The sequence below is a fragment of the Dendrobates tinctorius genome, unplaced genomic scaffold, assembly GCF_039654945.1.
Source record: "Dendrobates tinctorius isolate UK_male_01 unplaced genomic scaffold, ASM3965494v1 ptg000051l, whole genome shotgun sequence".
Classification (NCBI taxonomy): Eukaryota; Metazoa; Chordata; class Amphibia; order Anura; family Dendrobatidae; genus Dendrobates; species Dendrobates tinctorius.
In genome coordinates this window covers 26,008,824-26,035,906 of record NW_027361719.1, presented here as the reverse complement: position 1 = coordinate 26,035,906, position 27,083 = coordinate 26,008,824, and the positions used below count along the sequence as shown (strand labels likewise).

Sequence of the window (27,083 nt, the reverse complement as noted above, 5' to 3'; positions counted from 1 at the left end):
GCCAGTGATTGAGGGCAGATTTTATTAGCCTAGAGAGGGACCATTGTTTTAGACCCCCCGGCTAAAAAACTTGCCTCCAGCCACCCCAGAAAAGGCGCATCTGATAAGATGTGCCTTTTCTGGCACTTAGCCTCTCTATTCCCATTGCCCTGTAGCGGTGGCGAATGGGTTAATATTATTGGTTTTATGTCACCTTGCGATTGGAAGGTGACATTAAGCTGATTAATAATGGAGAGGTGTCAATAAGACACCGATCCATTATTAACCCTAGACTATTAAATGGTTAAAAAATACACACAGACATTAAAGTCTTTTAACCCCTTCATGACCCAGCCTATTTTGACCTTAATGACCAGGCCATTTTTTGCAATTCTGACCACTGTCCCTTTATGAGGTAATAACTCAGGAACGCTTCAACGGATCCTTGCGATTCTGAGACTGTTTTTTCGTGACATATTGCACTTCATGTTAGTGGTAAATTTAGGTTGATAATTTTTGCATTTATTTGTGAAATAATCAGAAATTTGGCAAAAATTCTGAAAATTTCACAATTTTCAAATTTTGAATTTTTATTCTATTAAACCAGAGAATTATGTGACACAAAATGGTTACTAAATAACATTTCCCACATGTCTACTTTACATCAGCACAATTTTAGAAACAAAATTTTTTTTTGTTAGGAAGTTATAAGGGTTATAAGCTGACAGGATATAAGACATGGTTTACATATAGTAACATAGTAACATAGTTATTAAGGTTGAAGGGAGACTTTAAGTCCATCTAGTTCAACCCATATCCTATCCTAACTTGCCCTAACATGTTGATCCAGAGGAAGGCAAAAAAAACCCCATGTGGCAAACAGTAAGCTTCACATTGGGGAAAAAAATTCCTTCCCGACTCCACATACGGCAATCAGACTAGCTCCCTGGATCAACGCAATATTAAGAAAACTAGTGTATATACCCTGTAATATTATACTTTTCAAGAAAGGCATCCAGTCCCTTCTTAAATTTTAGTAGTGAATCACTCATTACAACATCATATGGCAGAGAGTTCCATAGTCTCACTGCTCTTACAGTATAGAATCTGCGTCTGTGAGTATGCTTAAACCTTCTTTCCTCCAGACGTAGAGGATGCCCCCTTGTCCCCGTCACAGGTCTAAGAGTAAAAAGATCATTAGAAAGCTCTTGGTATTGTCCCCGCATATATTTATACATTGTAATAAGATCACCCCAAAGCCTTCGATTCTCCAAACTAAATAACCCCAAATGTAATAATCTGTCTTGGTATTGCAGACCCCCTAGTTCCCTAATAACCTTGGTTGCTCTTCTCTGCACCCGCTCCAGTTCAGCTATGTCTTTCTTATACACCGGAGACCAGAACTGTACACAGTATTCTAAGTGTGGTCGCACTAGTGACTTGTATAGAGGTAAAATTATGTTCCCCTCATGAGCATCTATGCCTCTTTTAATGCATCCCATTATTTTATTTGCCTTTGCAGCAGCTGCCTGACACTGGCCGCTAAATGTGAGTTTGTCGTCCACCCATACACCCAGGTCTTTTTCTGTGACTGTTTTGCCCAGTGTTTTACAATTAAGCACATAATTATACATCTTGTTCGTTCTACCCAAGTGCATGACCTTACATTTATCCCCTTTAAAGCTCATTTGCCATTTATCAGCCCAAGCTTCTAGTTTACATAAATCCTCCTGTAATATAAAATTGTCCTCCTCTGTATTGATTACCCTGCAGAGTTTAGTGTCATCTGCAAATATTGAAATTCTACTCTCTATGCCCGCTACAAGGTCATTAATAAATATGTTAAAAAGAAGTGGGCCCAAAACTGACCCCTGTGGTACCCCACTGCTAACTGTGACCCAGTCCGAGTGTGCTCCATTAATAACCACCCTTTGTTTCCTATCCCTGAGCCAGCTCTTAACCCACCTACACATATTTTCCCCTATCCCCATTGTTCTCATTTTATGTATCAACCTTTTGTGTGGCACTGTATCAAAAGATTTTGAAAAGTCCATGTACACCACGTCCACTGCATTCCCTTGGTCCAGTCCGGAACTTACCTCTTCATAAAAGCTTATCAGATTAGTCTGACAGGAACGGTCTCTTGTAAACCCATGTTGTTATTGGGTCATGAGGTTATTCTTCTCCAGATACTCCAGTATAGTATCTCTTAGAAAACCCTCCAGGATTTTACCCACAGTTGAGGTTAAACTTACTGGCCTATAATTTCCAAGTTCAGTTTTTGTCCCCTTTTTGAATATTGGCACCACATTTGCTATACGCCAGTCCTGTGGTACAGACCCTGTTATTATGGAATCTTTAAAGATTAAAAATAATGGTCTATCTATGACTGTGCTTAATTCCTGCAGTACTCGGGGGTGTATCCCATCCGGGCCCGGGGATTTGTCAATTTTAGTGATTTTTAGACGCCGCTGTACTTCCTGCTGGGTTAAGCAGGTGACATTTAACAGAGAATTTTTATCCCTGATCATGTTATCCGTCATGGGATTTTCTTGTGTAAACACTGTTGAAAAAAAGTCATTTAGCATATTGGCTTTTTCCTCATACTCATCCACCATTTCACCCAGACTATTTTTAAGGGGGTCAACACCATCATTTTTTAGTTTCTTACTATTTATGTAAGAATATTTTGGGATTATTTTTACTTTCTCTGGCAATGAGTCTCTCTGTCTCAATCTTTGCTGTCTTGATTTGCTTTTTACAGAATTTATTTAATCTTCTGTATTTAGTTAATGCCTCATCACTACCTACTTGCTTTAATTCGCTAAATGCTTTATTTTTGTCCCTTATTGCGCCCCTTATAGCTCTATTTAGCCCTAGTGGTTTCTTCCTATTTCTCGCATGTTTATTCCCATACGGTATATATTGTGCACAGGTCCTATTCAGGATGCTAATAAACGTCTCCCATTTTCTTTGTGTATTTTTATGTCTCAGGATATCGTCCCAGTTAATTGCACCAAGATCATCTCTCATCTGTTGGAAATTTGCTTTCCTGAAGCTTAGTGTCCTTGTAACCCCTCTACCACACATCTTATTAAAGGATACATGAAAACTTATTAATTTGTGATCACTGTTACCCAAGTGACCCCCAACCCTTACATTTGATATGTGGTCCGGCCTGTTGGTTAATATTAGGTCTAGCAGTGCCCCCCTCTTGTTGGGTCCTGAACCAGTTGTGAAAGGTAATTGTCTCTCATAGGTTTTTGACTACTATTACCTTTGCTGGAACTGCAGGTTTCTGTTCCCCAATGTATTTCAGGGTAGTTGAAGTCCCCCATAATAATGACTTCTCCTTGAGTCGCAGCTTCATCTATTTGCTTTATGAGGATATTCTCTGTTGCTTCCATTATTTTTGGAGACTTATAACAAACCCCTATCAGTAATTTATTATTTTTCCCCCCTCCCCTTATCTCTACCCACAGGGACTCTACATTTTCATTAGATTCATATATATTATCACGCAGGATGGGTTTTAAGGATGATTTTACATATAAACACACGCCTCCCCTCGCTTATTTGTTCGGTCATTTCTGAACAGACTATAGCCCTGTAAATTAACAGCCCAGTCATGGCTCTCATCCAGCCATGTCTCAGATATCCCCACCATGTCATAATTATGTTCCAACAACATTAACTCCAATTCCTCCATTTTGTTGGCAAGGCTTCTGGCATTAGTGTACATGCACTTTATGTATCTCTCTGTACCTCTATTCTTTCTTAAATTATTAACTGTTCTAACCCCACCCCCCATGCCACCCCCACCCCCAATGTCATCATTTGTGCCCAGGTCTCTATCTGCACTGTTTTCCCCTCCTATAAAAGGAATACCCTCCCCCCGTCCCTAGTTTAAACACTCCTCCAACCTTCTAGCCATTTTCTCCCCCAACACAGCTGCACCCTCCCCATTGAGGTACAGCCCATCCCTAGCGAAGAACCTGTAGCCAACTGAGAAGTCAGCCCAGTTCTGCAGGAACCCAAACCCCTCCTTCCTGCACCAATTCCTGAGCCACTTATTAACCTCCCTAATCTCCCGTTGCCTCTCTGGCGTGGCACGTGGTACAGGAAGTATTTCCAAAAATGCCACCTTGGAGGTCCTTGCTTTAAGCTTACAGCCTAATTCCCTGAAATCATCTTTAAGGACCTTCCACCTACCTCTAACTTTGTCATTTGTGCCAATGTGCACCATGACCGCTGGATCCTCACCAGCCCCTCCCAGTAATCTGTCAACCCGATCAGCGATGTGTCGGACTCGAGCGCCAGGTAGGCAGCACACCGTTCGACGATCCCTGTCTTTGTGACAGATTGCCCTATCTGTTCCCCTAATAATTGAGTCTCCCACTACCAGAACCTGTCTGGCCTGCCCTGCTCTCCTATTTCCCCCCTTACTGGAGCAGACACTCCTCCGGCTTTCAGAGGACATGCCTTGCTGCAGCAGTGCTACTCCTGCACTAACACTCCCCTCATCTGCCAACTTAGCAAACTTATTGGGGTGTGCCAGATCAGGACTCGCCTCCCTGGTGCTCTTCCCTCTACCCCGCCTTCTAACTGTCACCCAGCTAGCTGCTTCACTGTCCTGCAGCTCCAACCTAGCATCCCCCCCTCATCTATCCCATTGAGCGTCTGCTCAGTGAGCAGAAGACTCCTTTCCATATTGTCTATGGATCTCAGTGTTGCCAGCTGCACATTTAGATCCAGTATCTGGGCTTCCAAATGCACAATGTGCTCACATCTTGCACAGCAGTATGCACCCTCGACCGGCTGTTCAAGGATTCCATACATGCGGCAAGACGTGCACTGGATGGCATTGGCAATAGTGAAGCACATCCTAATGGGGATTGCACCAGACAATAAGATAAGCAAAAATAAATTAAAAAAAAAAAAAGTATTAATATAATATAACAGCAATTCAGTAAGACCTCCCTTGGAAACTCCCAGAATCCAAAGTCACTGAATCTCAAGTCACACACTTACCACAGTTCGCTCAGGCAGAAGATTTAAAAGAGTTTTTTTTTTTTCCCTTTCACCAGCACACCACCTTGCTGCTCAATGTACTTCCAAAAGGAGTTGAGCCAAAACCAGCTGCCCCTTATAAACCCTTAATTACTGTATGAACTCCCACCCTTAATTAACCCCTTATGAATATAGTTACACCTCAAGATTTAAATGCAATATAGTTAACCCTTAAAAACAGATAGTAAAATAAGAGATTAACCCTGTAGAGAGAAAAAATAGGTTAAACAAGCCCCCAAGCCCCCCAAAAATTGAACAGGTAGAAAGCACTCAGCAACCTACAATTCAGCAACTCACACAGGTATTTGTTATAGGTTTTCCAAATACCTCTTCACTGAGAACCACTGAGTAAACCATTTGATTTCTTTTTTATTTTTACATGTCCCTGACTAATAATTAGATTAGGGTATGTGTGTCAAATTTGGGAGATGTAAGTGTTAAATTAAGTGGTTAATTCGTAGAAGAAATTTGCGTGGGCTCCTGCGCAAATTTCGCAACCAGAGAGGGAAAGCAAGTGATTGAGGGCATATTTTATTAGACTAGAGAGGGACCATAGTATATATATGTGTGTGTGTTTTGAAGATTGTTTTTTTTTTAGAACGATGTGTACAGTGTTAGTTTACAATGCTATTTTAACAAGAGTTTTTACATGGAAAGAACTGCTCTATGTCAAACCTCATGTTAAAATCACTTTGCATACGGATTGCATACGCATGTCATATGGGTGTCATACGGAAAAATAGCACGGAAATCGCATTACACTCGCATGACACTTGCATAGCACTCGGCCGTTATTTTGGTCCTGAAATCGGACCGTTTTTTTAATCGCAAATGGGGATGAGCCCTTACTGTGAATACGAGCATGACCAGTATTAATTTTCTAGAAACATTTATCAACATAGAGGCCGATGGGAGTCTTGACCTAGATTTATATACAAAGCCCACAGACAAGAACAGCCTCTTACATTTTTCGAGTTGCCATCCGTCACACGTTAAAAATCTCTTCCCAAATCACAGCATCACCGAATAGCATGGATTGTGTCCAATGGGTAGATCTTATATACTCTATCCGGTCTACACACCGGTTAAATAATTAATTAAAACAAATATAAAACAAATAGAGAGAAAACTAACAATCACAATTTAATATAACAATTTGATTCATTTAGATAAAATACTACTGAAGGCGATAATATTGTATCTTTTTTTTTATTTCTTAATTTTTATTCATTATTCTCTTGTTATTATCCATGAAAAAATGAAGCAAACTTCTGAAATAGAAGAGAAACATAACAGATCTCAATGTTGCAACCATTCACAACAGTAAAATTCACATAGATACAATTTTTTTCAAGACGCATGCGGTTTTCAATTACATGTCAAATTTTTATTTCTTTTTTGTGCAATGTTAATTTTAGCACAACAAACCATTTTTTTAGTATACACATGGATACAAAGAAAAAAAAAAAAAAAGGTTCAAGATTAGAAAGATTTTTTCAGGGACTATATCAATTAGCGCACCAAATGTGCACACAGCCATAATATATTCGTTTAAAGAGGAGATGGAAAACTCCAATTTGCACTGTTCTAAAGAAATTTTCAGTGTATATGATTTTTTTGTTTATATACACAGCCAAAAAAACATTTAATTCTTTTATTCCCCATCATACACCAATCATAAAAATCCGTTCTGATACATTTATTGAAAAGTCGTTATCATAAACTTTCTCAAGACAGAAAGACGAAAAACTTCAATTTGCACTAAAAAATTTTTTTTTTTTTCGTTATATTTAATTTTTAGTTTATATCTGCAACCCAAAAAAAAGGTGGGGGAGCATTCGGTTATTATATTTCCCCTTCATGCACTGAAAAAAAACGTTCTAATGCATATATAGAGAGATTATTATCATAGACTTTCCCAAATAAATGAAGTATTTCCTAAGTAACTGATCAACACAAAATTATGTCGAATATTTTAGTTTTTATATTTTAAACATGCAGATTCGAAAAACGGCAAGAAAATACAGTTCTATGCACAAAAAATACCCTATGAAAAACCTTGCAAAAAACTACCATATTCCCACAAATTTCAATATATATTTAATCAGAACATGAGGATTCATTATAAATGTAATAAAATAGATATTTCAAAGAGTAAAGGGTTGATAAGTGCTAATCTAATAAAAGAGCATGGTGTCTTTTCTTTTATTCAAGCCTTGTGGCATACTGGTGTTTAATTTGAACATCCACCACGCCTCCCTATTCTTAAGCACAGGTTCTAAGTCCCCACCTCTAATCCGATTGTGGACTTTCTCAATCCCATATACTTTTAATGAGTCCAGTTTTTTACTATGAGTCTCAATAAAATGTCGGGAGAGCTGCGATATGTTTCTATTCATATTAGCATTCTCTATATCGAGAATGTGCTCTCTAATCCTAGTTTTTAACGTGCGTTTTGTGCCACCCACATATTTTAGTCGGCATGAAGCACATTCCATGATATAAACTACATTTTTGGTGTTGCAGTTTATGAAATCTTTGATGTCAAATAGATTACTGTCATCAAAATCTCCAAATTTATCACACCTTTTGGTATAGGTACACATCTTGCACTGACTGGCAGCACATTTAAAAAAACCTCTCGTTTTCAACCAATTGCCCGTATGTTCTTGCCGAGTACAAAGAAAACTTGGTGATAAACTATTTTTTAAGGATGGTGCTTTTCTGGAAACTATCCTTAGTCCTTTTTTTTATTATTTTTTCAGTATCTGGATCTTCTTTTAAAATTGCCAGGTTATCCTCAACTATTTTTTTAATATTGGAAAACTGATTACTAAATTGTAGCACCATTGTTATAGGATTAGCAGAATTTTTGGACAGATTTTTTTGAAACAATCTTTTCAGCCCTGTCTAGACTCCATCGATCATAACCTCTCCTACCCAAACGTTGTCTAATGTCAGAAACTTCTTTTTTATAATCAGAGGGACAACTACAATTTCTCTTAGCACGCGTCATTTCACCCACAGGAATACCCTTAATTGTGTGCCTGGGGTGATGACTTTTTGCATGGAGAATTGTGTTCCCAGCTGTCTCCTTGCGATATGTACGAGTAATAACGGATTTGTTGTTAGGTATGCCAGTCAGATTTAAATCCAAAAAATCAATAGTGGTCTTTTCATGTCGTGTTAGAAATCTTAGATTCAGAGAGCTGCAATTGATATACGCATCAAACTTCTGTACTGTTATTATATCTGATTTCCAAATAATGACAATATCATCAATGTATCTACCGTAAAACTGTATACAATCAGTGTAAGGATTATCAAGATTGTAGATATACATTTCTTCCCACCAACTCATAACGAGATTTGCTAGGGAAGGGGAATATTTAGCTCCCATGGATACGCCATTTACTTGTATATAGTAATTCTCATTGAATATAAAATAATTGTTGGAAATCAACAAAAAGTGACATCCAAGATGAAATCTTGGAAGTTACATGAGAAATTACTATATTTTTGTAGATGAAATTTTAATGCGTTAATTGCTACTGTGTGTGGAATCGATGTGTAGAGAGAAACAACATCAGTAGTTATCCATGAGAATTTGGAATTCCAGATTAAACCATCCATGGAGTTTAATACTTCTGTACTGTCTCTAATAAAACCAGGGACCCTCTGAACCAAGGGTTGTAGAAGCAGATCTAACCATTCCCCTAGTTTCTCACTCACAGATCCTATCCCTGATAAAATCGGTCTCATGGGTGGAGGAAAGCTTTTTTTATGGGTTTTTGGTAACGCATAAAGCGTTGGTGTAACTGGATTTAACACCTTTAGATAATCCCTCTCTCTCATAGTAATAAAACCCATACAAAAACCTTCATCAATAATCTGAAAAATGCGCTCTTTGATATTAAGAGAAGGATTCTCTAAAATACGTTTGTAAATCATGGGGTCATTAAGCATATTTTCAACCCAGTTCACATAATCATCCCTATTCATAAGGACAATCGATCCACCCTTATCTGAATTCTTTATTATAATATTTTCATTTGCCTTCAGTTCTAACAGTGCTTTTTTCAGGGACGGCCTCAAGTTACTGCAGGCACAATTCACACCATGCGTTTTTTCAGATAATAGTCTAAGATCATTTTCAGCAGCACTTTGAAACCTATCCATCACAGGTCTCCTTGCTTTAACCGGATAATAGTTTGGATTAGGAATACTCATGCCTTTTGCTAAAGAAGCAGCAATATCAACATTTGGCACGCTTTCATTTTGTAAAGCCTGCAAATTGATAATAGACATTTGTTCTGGAAAAGAACAATTACTATAAGTATTTTCAAAATTCACATCATTTTCCACAATAATATCAGGGTTATCTTCAAAATGCAATTTCAAAGTAATATTCCTAATAAATCTATTAACATCACATATTGTGGAGAAAAGATTAAAATTACAACTAGGAACAAAAGAAAGTCCAGATGAAAGTAACTCACGTTGATCAGCAGTTAGATTCAATGATGAAAAATTAATAACATCAAAGTCACCTAACGTGGATTCCTCAGCTGATATCTTTGCGTTATTCTTGATGTTCCTATGCTTCCTTCCCTTTCTCCTTCTTTTTTTCTGGATCTGTTGTAATATGAGTTTTTTGACTGCCTCATCACATCCATGTCAGAGTCTGATGTAGCTCCATTCGAAGTTTCAGCATCAGATGAACTGAAAGTCACTTGTCGGAGAGTTTGATTAGCACTGGTGTGTCGTTTAGGTCTTCGTAGTATAGACCTGGGAGACTTGTTAGCAGTTTCCCATCTCCCCCATTCGTACACCTGCTCTTTGGAATAATCAGATAAATCACGCTCCAGTTTTCGTTTTTTAGTATCCATAATCTTTTCCTCAGTTTTGTTAATCTTGATAGTAGTATTATGCAAAAATTCCTCATAAACTTCTTTCGATAATTTATCTTGCACATTTGATTTCAAGATGTCAATTTGTTTTTGTAAATCTTGCAAAAGAATTTCTTCATTTCTTATGATTAGGGAAATCAATTTCAAGGAGCAGTCCGATAATATATTATTCCATTCTTGTACAAACCCATCTGAGTACACTGTACTAGGGACTTTTTTAACTCTAAGTCCTCTTGGAATAATGTTTTTATCTCTATAATTTCTTAACGAACTCACATTCCACCATATCCGATTTTCCTTTAGCATAAGTGCTAACAAATCCTCTAGCTCCACATTCGAGCTTGCTGAAACATGTGCAGATTCAGCGGTAAACCCAGCAAACAGTTTGGCAGCTTTATTCTGTCTAGCTTCATAGCCAAATAAGAAAGTCTTTTATAATGCCAGCACTTACCTTACTTTGGTGCGCTAACTGAAATAGTCCCTGAAAAAATCTTTCAAATCTTGATCCTTTTTTTTTTTTTTTTCTTTGTATACTAAAAAAATGGTTTGTTGTGCTAAAATTAACAATGCACAAAAAAGAAATAAAAATTTGACATGTAATTGAAAACCGCATGCATCTTGAAAAAATTGTATCTATGTGAATTTTACTGTTGTGAATGGCTGCAACATTGAGATCTGTTATGTTTCTCTTCTATTTCAGAAGTTTGCTTCATTTTTTCATGGATAATAACAAGAGAATAGTGAACAAAAATTAAGAAATAAAAAAAAGATAAAATACTACTGAAGGCGATAATATTGTATCTTAATGAATCAAATTGTTATATTTAATTGTGATTGTTAATTTTCTCTCTATTTGTTTTATATTTGTTTTAATTAATTATTTAAACCGGTGTGTAGACCAGATAGAGTATATAAGATCTACCCATGGACAAAACTGCGTATCATGATTAAGAGTGCCTAGCCACTCGAAACGCGTAGATCGATCGCATGCCTTGTAACTCATGCTGGCTTTTAAACCTCATTTCTATTGAGTGAATAAAGAATATTTTTCACTACATCGTGGAGCTGGACAAAGTTTTTTCTCATTGCCTTGGATTGTGCGCTTTGACACAGCGGTCTCGTGCTCCGATGTTGGAATGCTATGTCTGGTGAGCTGGATTTGTATCCTGATTTATTGTGTCCAATACTTCCAAGAGAGAGATTAGACATGATGAGATGTCTCTTAAATTTTTACAGAGAGGCTATCCCCCTCAACTTTCACGCCCTGATTTCACTGTGAATCCGGCAGTCCCTTTAACCAGGAGTGATAATAAACTGAGAGTGCCTTTCATTACCCCATATCATCCCTTTACATGCATCATTAGGGATAGCATTTTTAGGCATTGGCATGTGCTGAGCAAATCTTACCCAGACGCACTGGAGTTCCAACATTTACCTGTTACATGTTATAAGAGACCTCCTAATCTTAAGAACCAGCTTATCAGGGCTGACATTGGGTCGGATAAATCTTCGGATAGGATTAGAACTTTAATCACGCAGAGAATGGGTTTTGTTGGTGAGACAACCCAACATATCCGGGACTGTATATCACAGCACAAGTCTACTATCCGCTGTAAAAGGTCATTATTGCCTATTCCTGCACATTTTTTAGCTGCTGGTCATAATATTTCAAAACTGAAATATCAGATAATTGATTGTATTCCTCCTCTCAGGAGAGGTGGTGATAGGATCAAAAATTAAAATTAAGGGAGGCGTACTGAATATTTACTTTACAGACACTGGAACCATGGGGGATGAATAGAGAATACGAGGTTACCTTTTGACATTCTATATATTCCATTTTCTTTGTATTCATATTGACTTTGCCTTTTTTCTATATGCATGTTTATATTGACGCCAATATTGTTCTTCTTTTTTGTAGATTACATAGGGAACAGGGCTATGCTCCTTTTTTCCCTCCCTTGATCCCCCCTTTTTTCATCTCTTTTCTTCCCTTTTTTTCTTTTCTTCCTTTGTCCTTTTGCTTTCCTTCTTGCCCTCTTTTTGCTTTTCCTTTCCTTGATCCTCTTTATTCAACTCCCCCCTTTTTTTTCCTTCACTAATGAATGCATGACTCACATCTTTTGAGCCTCTTTGTGTGTTGTGGTGTAGGGAGGAGGACCCCCACAGAGTGTCCACGCCGCAACCATGGGGACCACCATCTGAGTTCCTAAGGAAACAGTACCCGGGGGACAGAGGAGGAGAGTGGACTATTGAGAGCGACAGGACAGCAAGGGGAGGGGCGAGTATAAAAGGGGCAGGGAGCGCGCAGTTGGTGATACATCAGACACGGAACAGGAGACGGAGGAGGTGTGAGAGAGCGGGAACGACACTGACAGTTCAGAGAAGAGACCAGCAGCAGAGGGTAGACACGCAGTGGCCCTCAGGAAAGAGGCACCGAGCTTACCGACAGGGGACTGTCTCTTCACCCCAATCCTGGGTTACGATCTGCCCCCGGTAATCCTCGGCCGTTACCGCTGAGCTCGAGCCCTCCGCAGGCTGTCCGCTCCCTCTCCCGGCTGCTGCCATTCCCCTTCAGCCCGCGGTTGCGACCTGCCCACTGCCACCCGCGGATGCTGCCGGTTCACGTCAGCCCATGGTTGCGGCCTGTCTATCACCGCACACAGCCGCCTTCACCCCGCTGCAGTCGGCAGTTGGGGCCTGTTCCTCGTCAACAGAGACACTCTGCACACAGCCCCAGGCTGTGCACGCAGCCAGTAAACCGCCACTCTTGAGCACTGCGACACAACCCTGCTTGGGGACAGGAGTCCCATTGAACTCGCTAAAAAGCGCAACCCCGCTGTTACAACAGGGGGTTACTCCATCTCAGGACTCCATCAGAGCCTGTTGTGCCCGAACTCCTCCTGGGCACTGGGGCGCCCGAAGACTATTCCAAATCTTCAGCAGCTGGGCCCAGCAGCTGGTTCGCCAAGGCAGCCTCATCAAAGACGCCACAGCAGCCTCATCAAAGACGCCAAAGCAGCTTCATCAACAACGCAGCTTCCACAGAGGCACCGAGGGACATCAGGATGGATAAGTGACATTATAGAGTACTAGCTGAAGAGCCCGGCGCTGCCCGGGCATAGTAACGAACTGTGGTTAGTTGTAGCAAATTATAATTATCCTCCATCCCATAGTCCCGTGCCCATATACCCATCACACATCCTCCATCCCATAGTCCCATGCCCATATACCCATCACACATCCTCCATCCCATAGTCCCATGCCCATACACCCATCATACATATTCGCCATCCCATAGTCGAGTGCCCATATACCCATCATACATATCCGTCATCCCATAGGCCCGTGCCCATATACCCATCATACATATCCTCCATCCCATAGTCCAGTGCCCATATACCATCACACATCCTCCATCCCATAGTCCCATGCCCATATACCCATCATACATATTCTCCATCCCATAGTCCCATGCCCATATACCCATCATACATATTCTCCATCCCATAGTCCCATGCCCATATACCCATCATACATATTCGCCATCCCATAGTCGAGTGCCCATACACCCATCACACATCCTTCATCTCATAGTCCCATGCCCATATACCCATCATACATATCCTCCATCCCATAGTCCTGTGCCCATATACCCATCATACATATCCGCCATCTCATAGTCCCGTGCCCATATACCCATCATACATATCCTCCATCCCATAGTCCAATGCCCATATACCCATCACACATCCTCCATCCCATAGTCCCGTGCCCATATACATATCTGCCATCCCATAGTCCCGTGCCCATATAGCCGTCAAACATATCCTCCATCCCATAGTCAATTGCCCATATACCCATCACACATCCTTCATCCCATAGTCCCATGCCCATATACATATCCGCCATCCCATAGTCCCGTGCCCATATACCCGTCATACATATCCTCCATCCCATAGTCCAGTGCCCATATACCCATCACACATCCTCCATCCCATAGTCAATCATTATGACATCATAATGAGTGGCGGCGGGGCTTGCGACCTATGATGACATCAGTGTCGCCATGGCAACCGTTGTGACATCATAATGAGGGGCGGGGCTTGATACGCACACACTGCTTCCCCAGTATGCAAATAGGGGCATTATGACATCACAATGAGGGGCGGTGCTTGACACGCACACACTTTTTCCCCCAGTATGTAGATAGGGGCAAAATTGTTTGGTGAATTGGAATGCGCGGGGTTAAAATTTCGCCTCACAACATAGCTTAGGATGGGGTCCAGACGTGTGACTGTGCCAAATTTTGTGGCTGTAGCTGCGACGGTGCGGATGCTTATCCCGGACATACACATGCTCGTACACACATACACACATACATACACACATACATACACACTTTGAGCTTTATATATTAGATAAGGACCTGTAGACGGCCATACCGTGGCCCCATAGTAACCCGCCTCGGCCGGGTTAGTCGTGTTCTTTTCAAATAGTGTTTGGTTGTACTGAGTCCCTGTGAGGACAACTGTTGTTACTAGGGATGGGCGAATCCTGAAATATTCGGAATCGCTAGGCTGTAACGATTCCGACTTGGAAACTCGCTATTCGTTGCAAGTCTAGCGAGTCCAATGTTAATGAATGGGGATGCGAGTTTTGCAGCGATTCCTGTGCTGGGGAGGAGGAGAATGGGGATGCAGATTTTTTTTTTTGCAGAGTTTCTTAGCGATTTTGTGTCAGCAGCTGGACACAAAATCGCTAAGAAACTAGGATTGCTTGTATTAAACTGTTAAAAAACTAGCTAGGAGTTCTCTCTCTCTGTTTTGCAGCGATTCCTGTGCTGGGGAGGAGGAGAATGGGGATGCGAGGAGAGAGAGAGAGAGAACGAACTCCTAGCTAGTTTTTTCACAGTTTAATACAAGCAATCCTAGTTTCTTAGCGAATTTGTGTCCAGCTAGGACACACAAAACTAGCTAGGAGTTCTCTCTCTCTCTCCCCTCCAGCACAGGAATCGCTGCAAAACTCGCATCCCCATTCTCCTCCTCCCCAGCACAGGAATCCCCCAGCACAGGAATCGCTGCAAAACAGAGAGAGAGAACTCCTAGCTAGTTTTTTCACAGTTTAATACAAGCAATCCTAGTTTCTCTGCAAAAACTAGGATTGCCATTCATTTGCATTGGACTCGTTACTGTGCAAGTAATCGCTTGGAAACTCGCAGAGTACCGACTCCTGCGAGTCCCCTACTACTCGCAGAGTAACGAGTCCTAACGAGTAGATTCGCCCATCCCTAGTTGTTACCCCTTTTTGGTTGCTTGGTATAACCCTAGCGGCTTTAAATTATGAAAATTTTGTTTTCAAAATTCAACCAGTCTCGCGTTTCGTCACTGCATTCGGTGAACCTGCTTTTACCTACATTTGGCGTAGTCGTCAGGATTCAGTCTCCGAGCGCGGACAACGATGCCCCAGACCAGGGCAGGGCCGTGAACTCAACAGCTGACGAGGGCCCTCATTCCAGCATTTCGTTGGGGGCTATGCTGAGCAACCTGCCTAGATATTCCGGCTCCAATACCATGCAATGGAGCTGGACAGAGCGAATGCGGGGGCTCTTTCGAATGCACCCGATGACTCCTGACCTGGAAGCAGAAGTAGCTCTCATGGCATTAGACGGGGAGGCTCGGAATTCAGTGATGTTAAAACTCTCGGGACACCGCAACACCTCTGATAAGGTTTTGCAGATTTTAGAACAGACCCATGGGGACCCAACCAACTTGGGAGAGTTAAGAACCCAGTTGTTCAGTCGGATGCAGGGGGAGGGGGAGACCATCACCCAGTATATGAATGTCCTCCAAGTGTTACACACGGCCATCGAAAGAAAGGACGGCGTAGGGGTAGGACCTGTTGACATTACACTACGTGACTTGTCGGTGACTGGACTGCGGGAACCGTTAGTAAAGCAGGCATTACGGGAACAGATTAGAATGAATCTACATATAGACTTTTCCGAGGTGGGAAGTCAAGCACATGTTCGGGAGCAAGAGCAGGGAATGGCGGTCTCCGTGGGGAAGGTCCGGAGCATGGAGGCTTCCCTGATCACACATGTGGAGCCTCAATGGGTAGAGGAAATGAAACAGGAGTTGAAGAACATCCAGGGCGAGTTGGCTGAAGTGAAAAGAAGGATGGAGTCCGGGACTGGACGGCCTAGTGTTAACCCTGGTCCTTGGGGACCCCGCTCCCCCCGGGGCGGTCGGTCTGCACAGACCTGGTGCTATGAGTGAGGGGAGCCGGACCAGTTCGCCCGAGAGTGTCCGCGGCGTGGGTGATACCCACCTCTGCGGCCATTAAAACTAGCGGGCTCCGGGCTGGAGGGACGCCGCTAGGAGCCAGAACCCATGATTAGGGATGGTGGAAGTCCCGAAGATTTGGTCGCAAAATGTCTGGTGGTATGGGCAGAAGTAGAGGGTCGGGCAGTCCGTTGCCTAGTGGACACAGGGTCACAAGTGACAACTATGCCTGCAACTTATTTCCGGCAAAATTTTCCTGAAGCAGTGAGACCCCAGTGGGGACCCATGATCAGACTTGTGGCCGCCAATCAACTATCGGACCCTGTTGCCAGGGTGGTGTGGGTACAAGTGACGCTGTGCGGTAAATTCCTCGGCCGCAGAGCAGTTGTTCTGACCCACAGAGAAACTGATAAACAGCACCCAGTCATTTTGTCATTTTGGGCATGAACATACTGCGGGAGTTTGGCAACCTACTCCTCAATGATCCCACACATGAGACCTTGAAACAGTGGGGTTCCCGCATGGCCCAAGGACATGTATTCCACCAGTTGGTGCGGGAAGCACAAGTCCTCCAGGACTGCCAGGAGGGCGAGGCCCTTGGCAAAGTCATCGTGCCAGTGGCTCCCCTGCTTGTACTGCCCCCTGGACAGTGGTGGCCCTATCCATCCGAGCCCTGATACCATTGGAAGGCATGGAGAAGCAGGTGGAGCCATGCTACTCGGAGTGCTTACCCCCTGGCATACTGGTGGCTCACTCCCTGACCGCAGTGCAGAAGGGGACTGTCCTGGTGCACTGCATCAACCTTCAAGACATCATCCTGAAGACCCGGACAGAACTGGCCAAGCTGGTAAGGCCTTTTGAAGAAGTGCTACCGGCCCCTGCGTTTCGATTGAGAGTGCAGTCCGAGGACCCTTGGGAAGTAACTATCCGGACTCTGCAGGCTACCGAAATTTCAACTCAGGAAAAGGGTCGAGACATCCTGGAACAAATGCGGGCCGAACTCTCTGGACTAACTGCGGCCCATCTCTCTCAGATAAAAACACTGCTCGGACAGTACCACGAGGTATTTGCTAGTCATGAGGAAGATTTTGAATGTACCACCGCCATCACCCATGGAATTCCCACGGCAGGAGCAGCCCCCATCCGTGAACGATATCGACAGATTCCTCCACAACTCTACCAAGAGGTGAAAACTTTGCTGGCCCAAATGCTACGAAAGGGAGTGATTCAAGAAAGCCAAAGCCCCTGGGCAGCTCCCATTGTGTTGGTCCGCAAAAAGGATGGCACCTTATGATTCTGCGTGGACTATCGAAAGCTGAATGCTTGCACCATCAAAGACTTGTACCCACTGCCCCAAATAGAAGAATCCTTGTCCGCCTTGGGGAAGGCGACATACTTTTCTACTTTGGACCTGGCCAGTGGGTACTGGCAGGTGCCCATGTCAGAAGAAGACAGGGCTAAGACGGCGTTCATACTTCCTATGGGACTATTTGAGTTCAATCGAATGCGGTTTGGACTGGCCAACGCCCCGGGGACCTTTCAGCGGTTGATGGAGCGGTGTCTGGGAGATCTTAATTTTGAGGCCATGTTGATATACCTGGACGATATCATCATTTATGCTGCCACATTTGAGGACCACCTGAAGCGGTTGGGGCAGGTACTCAGCCGGCTGCAAAAGTACGGGTTGAAGGTAAAACCCCAAAAATGCCACCTATTTCACACCCAGATTGAATATCTGGGCCATTTCATCTCGGCGGAGGGTGTAAGGCCGTCCCAGGAAAAGGTTGCTGTCATTCAGGGATGGCCTGCCCCCGAGTCGATAAAAGACGTGCGGGCCTTTCTGGGGTAGGCCGGATATTACCGTCGATTCGTAAAGAATTTTGCATGCCGGGCTCGAGCCCTGCACGACCTGCTGAAGGGGGCTCCCGCTGGGGCAAATGGACGAAAAATCCAGTGGCGACAACCTCAAGAAGAGGCCTTCCAAGACCTTAAGGCTGTGCTTTCGGATGCTCCGATGTTGGCTTATGCGGATTTCTCGCTACCGTTCATCCTGCACACTGACGGGAGTCTTCATGGGCTGGGGGCTGTGTTGTCACAAGTTCAAGATGGCCAGGAGAGAGTGATCGCGTATGGAAGCCGCTCACTCCATGATTCTGAGCGCAACCCTGACAATTACAGCTCCTTTAAGCTCGAGCTCCTCGCAGTAGTGTGGGCCATGACGGAGCGGTTCGCAGAGTACCTGGCGGGCTCCGAGGTAGTGGTGCGGACCGACAATAACCCGCTGGCCCATTTGGAAAACGCCAAACTGGGAGCTCTGGAATAAAGATGGGTGGCCCGGATGGTGAAATTCAACTAAAAAATTATCTATAAAAGAGGGGCCGAGAATGTATACGCTGATGCTCTCTCCAGGATTCGAAATACAACCCCAGGGAAGGGTCGAGACGAACTAGAAGGGGAAGAGATACCATTTGCCCTCACCGCTGCCATGCTTACAGCTGCCACCCAGGAAGTACCTCCCACGGAGACCTAAGGGGCGTGCTGGAACAATCCCGCGATAAGTGGATCCTACAGCAGCAAGAAGACGAAGCAATCGGGCTTCTCCGGAAATGGGTAATTGCTGGCAAATTGCCCACTGACTCCCAAAGACAGACTTTGACTCAGGACATGTCGCTGATGTTATGACAATGGGAGAGGCTGGTTATCCGAAAGGGACTATTGTATCGTAAAATGACATCACGAACAACATCTATGACGACTTTGCAGGTAGTTACGCCAGGAGCCCAACTTAACGAACTGGCTCGAGAAGGCCACGAAAAAGGGGCTCACTTTGGAGCTCAAAAGACCTTGCAATGGTTACAACAGAAAATTTACCATCCACGCGTGCATGCTGTTGTGGACGAGACTTGCCGTACCAGTCGCCTATGCGAATTAGCTAAACCGCCCGCACAGCGAGCCCCAGTACAAACAATTGTGACCTCAGCGCCCCTCGAGCTTCTGACTGTGGATTACCTGACCATTCGTCCCGCATTCCAGGGGTATGAACACTGCCTCGTCATGGTAGACCATTTCACTAAGTTCGCTGTGGTCACCCCCACTCGAGAGCAGACCGCGGAGTTGGCCGCCGCGGCAATTTGTAGAAACTTTATACAAGTTTACGGCTGCCCTCAACAGATACATTCCGCTCAAGGAGCTTGTTTTTTGGGAAAAATAATGGAGGAACTACACCATCTCTACGGTATTGACAAATCCAAGACCACGCCATACCACCCGCAGGGAAACAGGGCCTGCAAGCGATTTAATCGGACATTAATCCAAGTGTTGCGTACTCTGGAGAGTGACAAGAAGGCCCGTTGGCCCGAATATGTCCCTGAACTAGTATGGGTCTATAACAAACGAGTACATCAAGTTACCGGCTATACCCCTTATTCCCTGTCATTTGGACTCGAGGGCAAGGGGATCACAGTGGTAGAGTTGGACCCAGAAGAACCTCAGCCCTGGACTGGGGTATCATCATGGGTCCGAAATCACCGGCACAGGCTGCAAACTCTTCATCGAATCGCACTTACCTGTCATGATCCATGCTGGATCAGGACTGATAAAAGCATAGGTAACCTTTTTTTTCTTAAGCTGTGCTTAAGGTTGGTTTTTGCCCCTGGTGGCCATTAGGATTATTGCACTTTGGTGTCGTTTGTTCTAAGTTTGCCCCCGGTGGTGGTGAGCGTCATTGCACTCTAGTTTCTTTAGTTAAGTGCACATGATTATAATGCAGGTGTGATTGCTGGCTCTGCTTTAAAAGAGTCACAGGTGTTGCAATCAGGGTTGGTGATAGTGTTCATTTCAACCATCCATGGTGGAGGAAGGAGCTGGAGAGCGTTCCTTGCAGGTCTGTCTTAGCCCTGGTGCGGAAGGAATCATAGGGGATTTCCTTGTAGCTCTGACAGAACTTGGTGACAGTGATTCAGGAGGAGAGCTGCATGCTGGTGGTGGACTCTGTTGCCAGGAGCAAGTGCAACAGAGTAAAGCTAAGTGGTGGTTCCCCATTTGTGTGTTTTCCTTTGTGTGTATTAGTACAGCGGTGGGGCCAGTGCCTGCGCCACCCAGCTCCCTAGCAAGGGATAGGTGTAGGGTGTGCTAGGGCGACAGGTTCCTGATCGGCGCCCTGTGCAGAACCGGCATAGGGAACGTTAGGAGCACTAGGGACACTGACTCAGGGAAGTGCAGGAGGTCTCCACGTCCCCTTTCCCTATCGCAGGGCCCACCATTGTAACTGTTTCCCTACCCCTTGTCTTGTTGTTTTAGTTACCGGCCTGCGAGCCGTGTCACACAGGACAGTATCACATGCCGCGTCTTGTTGTTCTAGTTACCGGCCTGCTGGTCGCGTCACACAGGACGGGTACACGTGACAATACCTAACTTCAAGATTTAGAACACCCAGGAAAGAGTTCATCTCTGCCTCCCAACCTCCAAAGCGGAGACCGAGTACTCGTACTAGACCAACGTCCCAGAACAAATTAGAGCCACGCTGGGAAGAGGGTCCTTATCGGGTCCTACGCCGTATAAACCCTGAAGAACCTGTGTACGAAATACAACCCGAGAAAGATGAAACGCTGCCTACCCGCATAGTGCATCAGAATATGCTATGCCCCTGTATTTCCACCAATCCGAAACAACCTGAACCTGCTCCTCAGGCCTCTGAACCAATGCCCGTGTTCTGGGATTCAGACTATGAAGAAGACTTCCCCACAGGGGCTCTCTACTCAATGACAAACTAACTGACACAATTAGCCCACCCAAACCAGCTAGCCCACCACCGGCCACCACCCCAGAAGAATCCACCCCGTCGTACTAAGACGCTCCGAGCGGTCGACAGCCGGCAAACCCCCCGTACGATACGAACAGGACCAGTTCATATGGCAGCGAAAACTGACACCTCCGCAGATCAGCCCAAGTATACTGAGGCCCTCTCCCGAGGACTGCCGAGCTTACAGGATGGGAGAATGTAGGGAGGAGGACCCCCACAGAGTGTCCGGGCCGGAACCAAGGGGACTGCCATCTGAGTTCCTAAGGAAACAGTACCCAGGGGACAGAGGAGGAGAGTGGACTGTTGAGAGTGACAGGACAGCAAGGGGAGGGGCGAGTATAAAAGTGGCAGGGAGTGTGCAGAGGAGGCAATTGGTGATACATCAGACACGGAGCAAGAGACGGAGGAGGCGTGAGAGAGCGGGAAGGACACTGACAGTTCAGAGAAGAGAACAGCAGCAGAGGGTAGATACGCAGTGGCCTTCAGGAAAGAGATGCCGAGCTTACCGACAGGGGACTGTCTCTTCACCCCAATCCTGGGTTACGATCTGCCCCGGTCATCCTTGGCCGTTACCGCTGAGCTCGAGCCCTCCGCGGCCTGTCCGCTCCTTCTCCCGGCTGCTGCCATTCGCCTTCAGCCCGCGGTTGCGGCCTGCCCGCTGCCACCCGCGGATGCTGCCGGTTCACGTCAGCCCATGGTTGCGGCCTGTCTATCACCCCACACAGCCACCTTCACCCCGCTGCAGTCGGCAGTTGGGGCCTGTTCCTCGTCAACAGAGACACTCTGCACACAGCCCCAGGCTGTGCGCGCAGCCAGTAAACCGCCACTCTTGAGCACTGCGACACAACCCTGCTTGGGGACAGGAGTCCCATTGAACTCGCTAAAAACCGCAACCCCGCTGGTACAACAGGGGGTTACTCCATCTCAGGACTCCATTAGGGCCTGTTGTGCCCCAACTCCTCCTGGGCGCTGGGGCGCCCGAAGACTATTCCAAATCTTCAGCAGCTGGGCCCAGCGGCTGCTACGCCAAGGCAGCATCATCAAAGACGCCACAGCAGCCTCATCAAAGACTCCAAAGCAGCTTCATCAACAACGCAGCTTCCACAGAGACGCCGAGGGACGTCAGGACTGATAAGTGACATTATAGAGTATAAGGACCCGTAGACGGCCATACCGTGGCCCCATAGTAACCGGACTCGGCCGGGTTAGTCGTGTTCTTTTCAAATAGTGTTTGGTTGTACTGAGTCCCTGCGAGGACAACTGTTGTTACCCCTTTTTGGTTGCTTAGTATAGCCCTAGCGGCTTTAAATTAGAAAAAGTTTGCTTTTGAAAATTCAACCAGTCTCGCATCTCGTCACTGCATCCTGCGAACCTGCTGTCACCTACTGTGGCGCGCACACTGGCTCACACTGCTTGTAGATGCACTTTCTTATGCATGTGAAGACCGTCAGAATCGACTTGTTCCGACTACACTCATGGAATAGCACGAGCTATATTCGCATACGCACTCACTTCTCTTGCCTTTGCCTTCAGCTACAAATGCCCGATGCCATTCACGTGATCTGACGTTACTTCACTATAAAAGGTCCTGGTTGCACTATTGAGGTAGCGCTCTTCTGGGATACACCATGCACACTGCTCTCCACGGTTGCAGGTAATTATTAACTTTATAAGGCCGGTTTCACATTTACGTTAAAGGCCGCAGTGTCGGCCTGCGCACGGCCGCCGCTAAGCCCCGCCCCTGCCATGCCTCCGCCGGTAGCTCCGCCTCCGGGCGCATGACGCTGCATGCGTCATGCGTTCCCTATCTTTATCACTGAGGACGCAGGCCGTGCGCAGTATGCGTTTTGGCGGCGCCTGTGTCCTTTTGACGGTGCGCCGACCAGTGCCAAATGCAACCTGTTGCAATTTGGTTGCGCTCGGCGCACCGTCAAAAGGACACAGGTGCCGCCAAACGCATACTGCGCACGGCCTGCGTCCTCAGTGATAAAGATAGGGGACGCATGATGCTTGCAGCGTCATGTGCCCGGAGGCGGAGCTACCGGCAAAAGCACAGCAGGGGGCGGGACTTAGCGGTGGCCGTGCGCAGGCCGACGCTGCGGCCTTTAAGGCAAATGTGAAACCGGCCTTACATATACTTACCTACTATTCCTCTTTCTTTGCTGATGTTTTTGCTTATTTTAACTCTTCTTTATATCATTTCCCGTCCCCTTGTCTCAGATCTGCTCTCTAGTAGGGGGCATTTCTACATTTATGGGCTGCTTATCTTTGCAAATGTGGACAACAGATTATGTTTCCTTATGGTAGTGACAGGGGTCCTTAGACCTTAGCATTTTTCCCTATCATGGCAGCTACAGTTTCTTTTCCCTTTTTTTCCCTTTTTTTTCCTTTTTCTTTTCTTTTTTGCTTTTTTATGAGACATATATGTATGTATATATGTATATACATGATGTCCTTTGTTTTTGACTATATAGTAAACAAAAAGGGTTTCTACAAGACAAAGGTTTTTGTGATTGAGATATATCTTCCTTTATATGTGTCTGTATAATTAGTCATGCTACGATTATGATGAATTGAGCTGTGTATTTTTCTTATTTTGTGATTCTCTCCTGTTTTGTTTATTAGAATTAACACTTGATAAAGGCCAAATAGGCCAAAACGTTGGGACAACATGTTCTGCTGACACATTTTCATATATTGGCTGTGAATTCCCAGTTTGCAATGAAATGATGAGAAATGATGAAATGAAATAAATAAACCATTTTTTGGAGTTATATCATGTACATTCTTCTCCTATTTTTTTGAGTGCTAGAGGTGTCTTCGTAATATTGACTTTATTATATTTCCTCTAAGCACCATACTTACAATTTTGAGTGCAAGTTAGACCTTGACTTAGTTCTACTTAGGGCTAGGGTTACTGTTAGGGTTAGGATTACTGTTAGGCTAAAGTTAGGGTTATTGTTAGACTAAAGTTAGGGTTATTGTTAGGCTAAAGTTAGGGTTAGGGTTAGGCTAATGTTAGTGTTAGGGTTAGGCTAAAGTTAGGGTTATTGTTAGGCTAAAGTTATGGTTAGTGTTAGGCTAAAGTTAAGGTTAGGGCTAGGCTAAAGCTAGGGCTAGTGTTAGGCTAAAGTTAGGGTTAGAGTTGGCGCTAAAGTTTGGGTTAGGATTGAGGCTAAAATTAGGGTTAGAGTTGGGGCTAAGGTTAGGGTTGGGATTAGCGGTAGGGGTGTGTTAGGGTTATTTTGGGGGTTAGTGTTATGGTTAGGGTTGAGATTAAAGTTAGGGGTGTTTTGGGGTTTGGGTTATGGTTAGGGTTATAGTTGTATTAGGGTTAGGGGTGTGTCGGTGTTAGGGTTGTGGTTAGGGTTATGGTTAGGATTGGGATTAGGGTTAGGGGTTTATTGGGGTTACGGCTGGAATTAGTATTTGGGGTTTCCACTGTTTAGGCACATCAGGGGCTCTCCAAATGCAACATGGTGTCTGATCTCAATTCCAGCCAATTCTGCATTGAAAAAGTCAAACAGTGCTCCTTCCCTTCCAAGCTCTGCTGTGTGCCCAAACAGTGGTTTATCCCCGATATGGGGTATTGGCGTACTCAGGACAAATTGCACAACAACTTTGTAGCTTTAATTTCTACAGTTACCCTTGGGAAAATACAAATTTTGGGGTAAAAAGATTATTTTTGTGGAAAAAAATGATTTTTTTATTTTCATGGCTCTAAGTTATAAACTTCTGTGAAGCCCTTGGGGGTTCAAAGTGCTCACCACACATCTAGATAATTTCCATGGGTGTTCTAGTTTTCAAAATCGGGTCACTTTTGGTGGGTTTCTACTGTTTAGGCACATCAGGGGCTCTGCAAACGCAATATGACGGCATTCCATCAAAGTCTGCATTCCAAAACGTCACTACTTCCCTTCCAAGCCCCATCGTGTGCCCAAACAGTAGTTTTCTTCAACATATGGGGTACCAGCGTATTCAGGACAAATTGGACAACAACTTTTAGGGTCCAATTTCTCCTGTTAAAAACAAAAACAAACGTAATGGAGGCTCAGGTTTGCCAAATATACATGCATATTATCAGGCGCTCTTAATCAAACAAAGCTGGTTCTGGTTTTGTGACAAGATTCGACCTGCCTGGACTGACTTGGAAGATGATGTGGGTAGACATGTATCAGCAAAAGAGCATTTCTTTAATTTTATATTCCATTACCCGAGGCTGATCTCATCCCACCCAATTTTTAAGCCAATCATACTTGCATGGAGAATATTCTTAAAGCCTTCAAAAATGTTCAACAATCGGGTCCAATTCAGGAAATTCCCTTTACACCTACTTGTCTCTGTATACAACATTCGTCTGTCGGAGTCTTGGCTTAGTTCAGATATTAAAAGAGTTGGAAGCCTCTACGAGGGAGACGAATTTCTCACCTTCAGTAATGTTAAATCTAAATATAACTTGCCATCTTCCGAATTAGTGCCCTTTTTAATCCTAAAGGAGTACATTCAGAAACTTAAAAAAATCAAAAACATTAACCTGGAGATATTGGTATTATTGCTGTGCAATGCTAATAACAAAAATATTTGGAGTTTAAAAAATTTATGTAACTTCTTCAATGGTGATGTGGTTAGCTCCAAAAATGCATACATGAGGAGGTGGGAGTCTGAATTGAATGTGGCCATAGAAGACAGGCAATGGGATAGCGCCATCAAATATACCAACCAGTCTAATATTTCAATGACTCTTCACGAATCATATTTCAAGATTCTAACCAGGTGGTATTTCACCCCTATTAGATTATCGCATATAAACCAGGAGCATTCTCCCCTTTGTTGGAGGAACTGTGGTCAACAAGGAAACCTTTTTCACCTGTTCTGGGGCTGCCCGAAGATTAAAGATCTTTGGAACAGAGTGTCACTGCATATCAATTCCTTTTTCCAAAATTTCAAAATCACTCCCCAAAGAGCTTTGCTGTCTCTAGACTGGGAACTTGTTGACCCGTCAGTTAAATTTGTTATCATACATATCTTTCTAGTAGTAAAGAATACAATTGCTTACTGGTGGAAAAAATCTGACCCACCATTATTTTGTGAAATTTTGGACAGACTTCATCAGCATAGTTCCATAGAAAAGAGATTTGCAACCGTTAATGATGGATTAATCAGATATTCCAACAAATGAAAGGTTTGGAACACTAAATTCTGTAACACTTAATTATACTTGGTGCGGTTTGAATTCGCTAACTTGGCTTCATATATATGTGCATTGTATGGGTTTTGATACATTACTTATGTATATTCATGTACTTGTATGGCATTGTTAAAAAGACTTGAGTTCTCTACTTTTTATTCCCTTAATCCTCTTTCCCACCCTTTTCCCTTTCTTTCCCTCCCCTTTTCCCAACCCTTGTTATTTACTAAAATCCAATAAAAATGTTTGAAAACAATTTCTCCTGTTACCCTTGTGAAAATAAAAAATTGTGGACTAAAAGATCATTTTTGTTTTAGTAATGATTATAGACCCTTACCTTACAAGTTTCCTTTTCTCCTGAAGTCTCCAGACTAAAAGATTAATTGCTGCCTTAATTAGAACTTATGCTCATTGCCTCAAGGTAATCAAGTGATGAGCGAATCCTCCCTTTCTTCTACTAAACATTTTCAATAGGGCACTAGCGTTACTTGCTACACCAAACATAAATTAACTTGTTTACATTTCCCTCGGCATCATTGTCTTATGATAAATAAATTATATATTTTATCTGATGATAAATCACTAACCTTATTCAGTCTTTGCTAAAAATATTGCAGATGAAATCTGCTCATCTATTTATCCTTTGATTTTAATGTTGAATTATTTAAAGGAACTCTGTAACTATGGTAGTTTTTCCACCTAATCAGAGAGCAGCATAATGCAGACACAGAGACCCAGATTCCAACAATGTGTCACTTACTTAGCTGTTTGTTGTAGCTTTGATACAATCACTAAGATATTATCACTAGAGGCAGGGCTGGGACAAGAGGTACGCAAGGTTGGCACCCGCC

At 43.9% G+C, this 27,083-nt stretch overlaps 1 protein-coding gene across 4 annotated transcripts in view; it reads right to left on the bottom strand.

Moving 5' to 3' along the window:
* Positions 1-26,675, bottom strand: part of LOC141091343 (17-beta-hydroxysteroid dehydrogenase type 6-like) — a 265,988-nt gene extending 239,313 nt beyond the window's left edge. Inside the window, exon 1 of one of the 4 annotated variants that reach the window (XM_073576880.1) lies at positions 26,570-26,675. The gene's annotated coding sequence lies outside the window, so the exon portion shown is untranslated. Of the gene's footprint in view, positions 1-25,378; positions 25,402-25,472; positions 25,533-26,569 lie in introns of those variants that run through there. The other 3 variants (XM_073576881.1, XM_073576883.1, XM_073576882.1) reach the window with 3 other exon arrangements.
* Between the last annotated feature and the right edge of the window lie 408 nt (positions 26,676-27,083).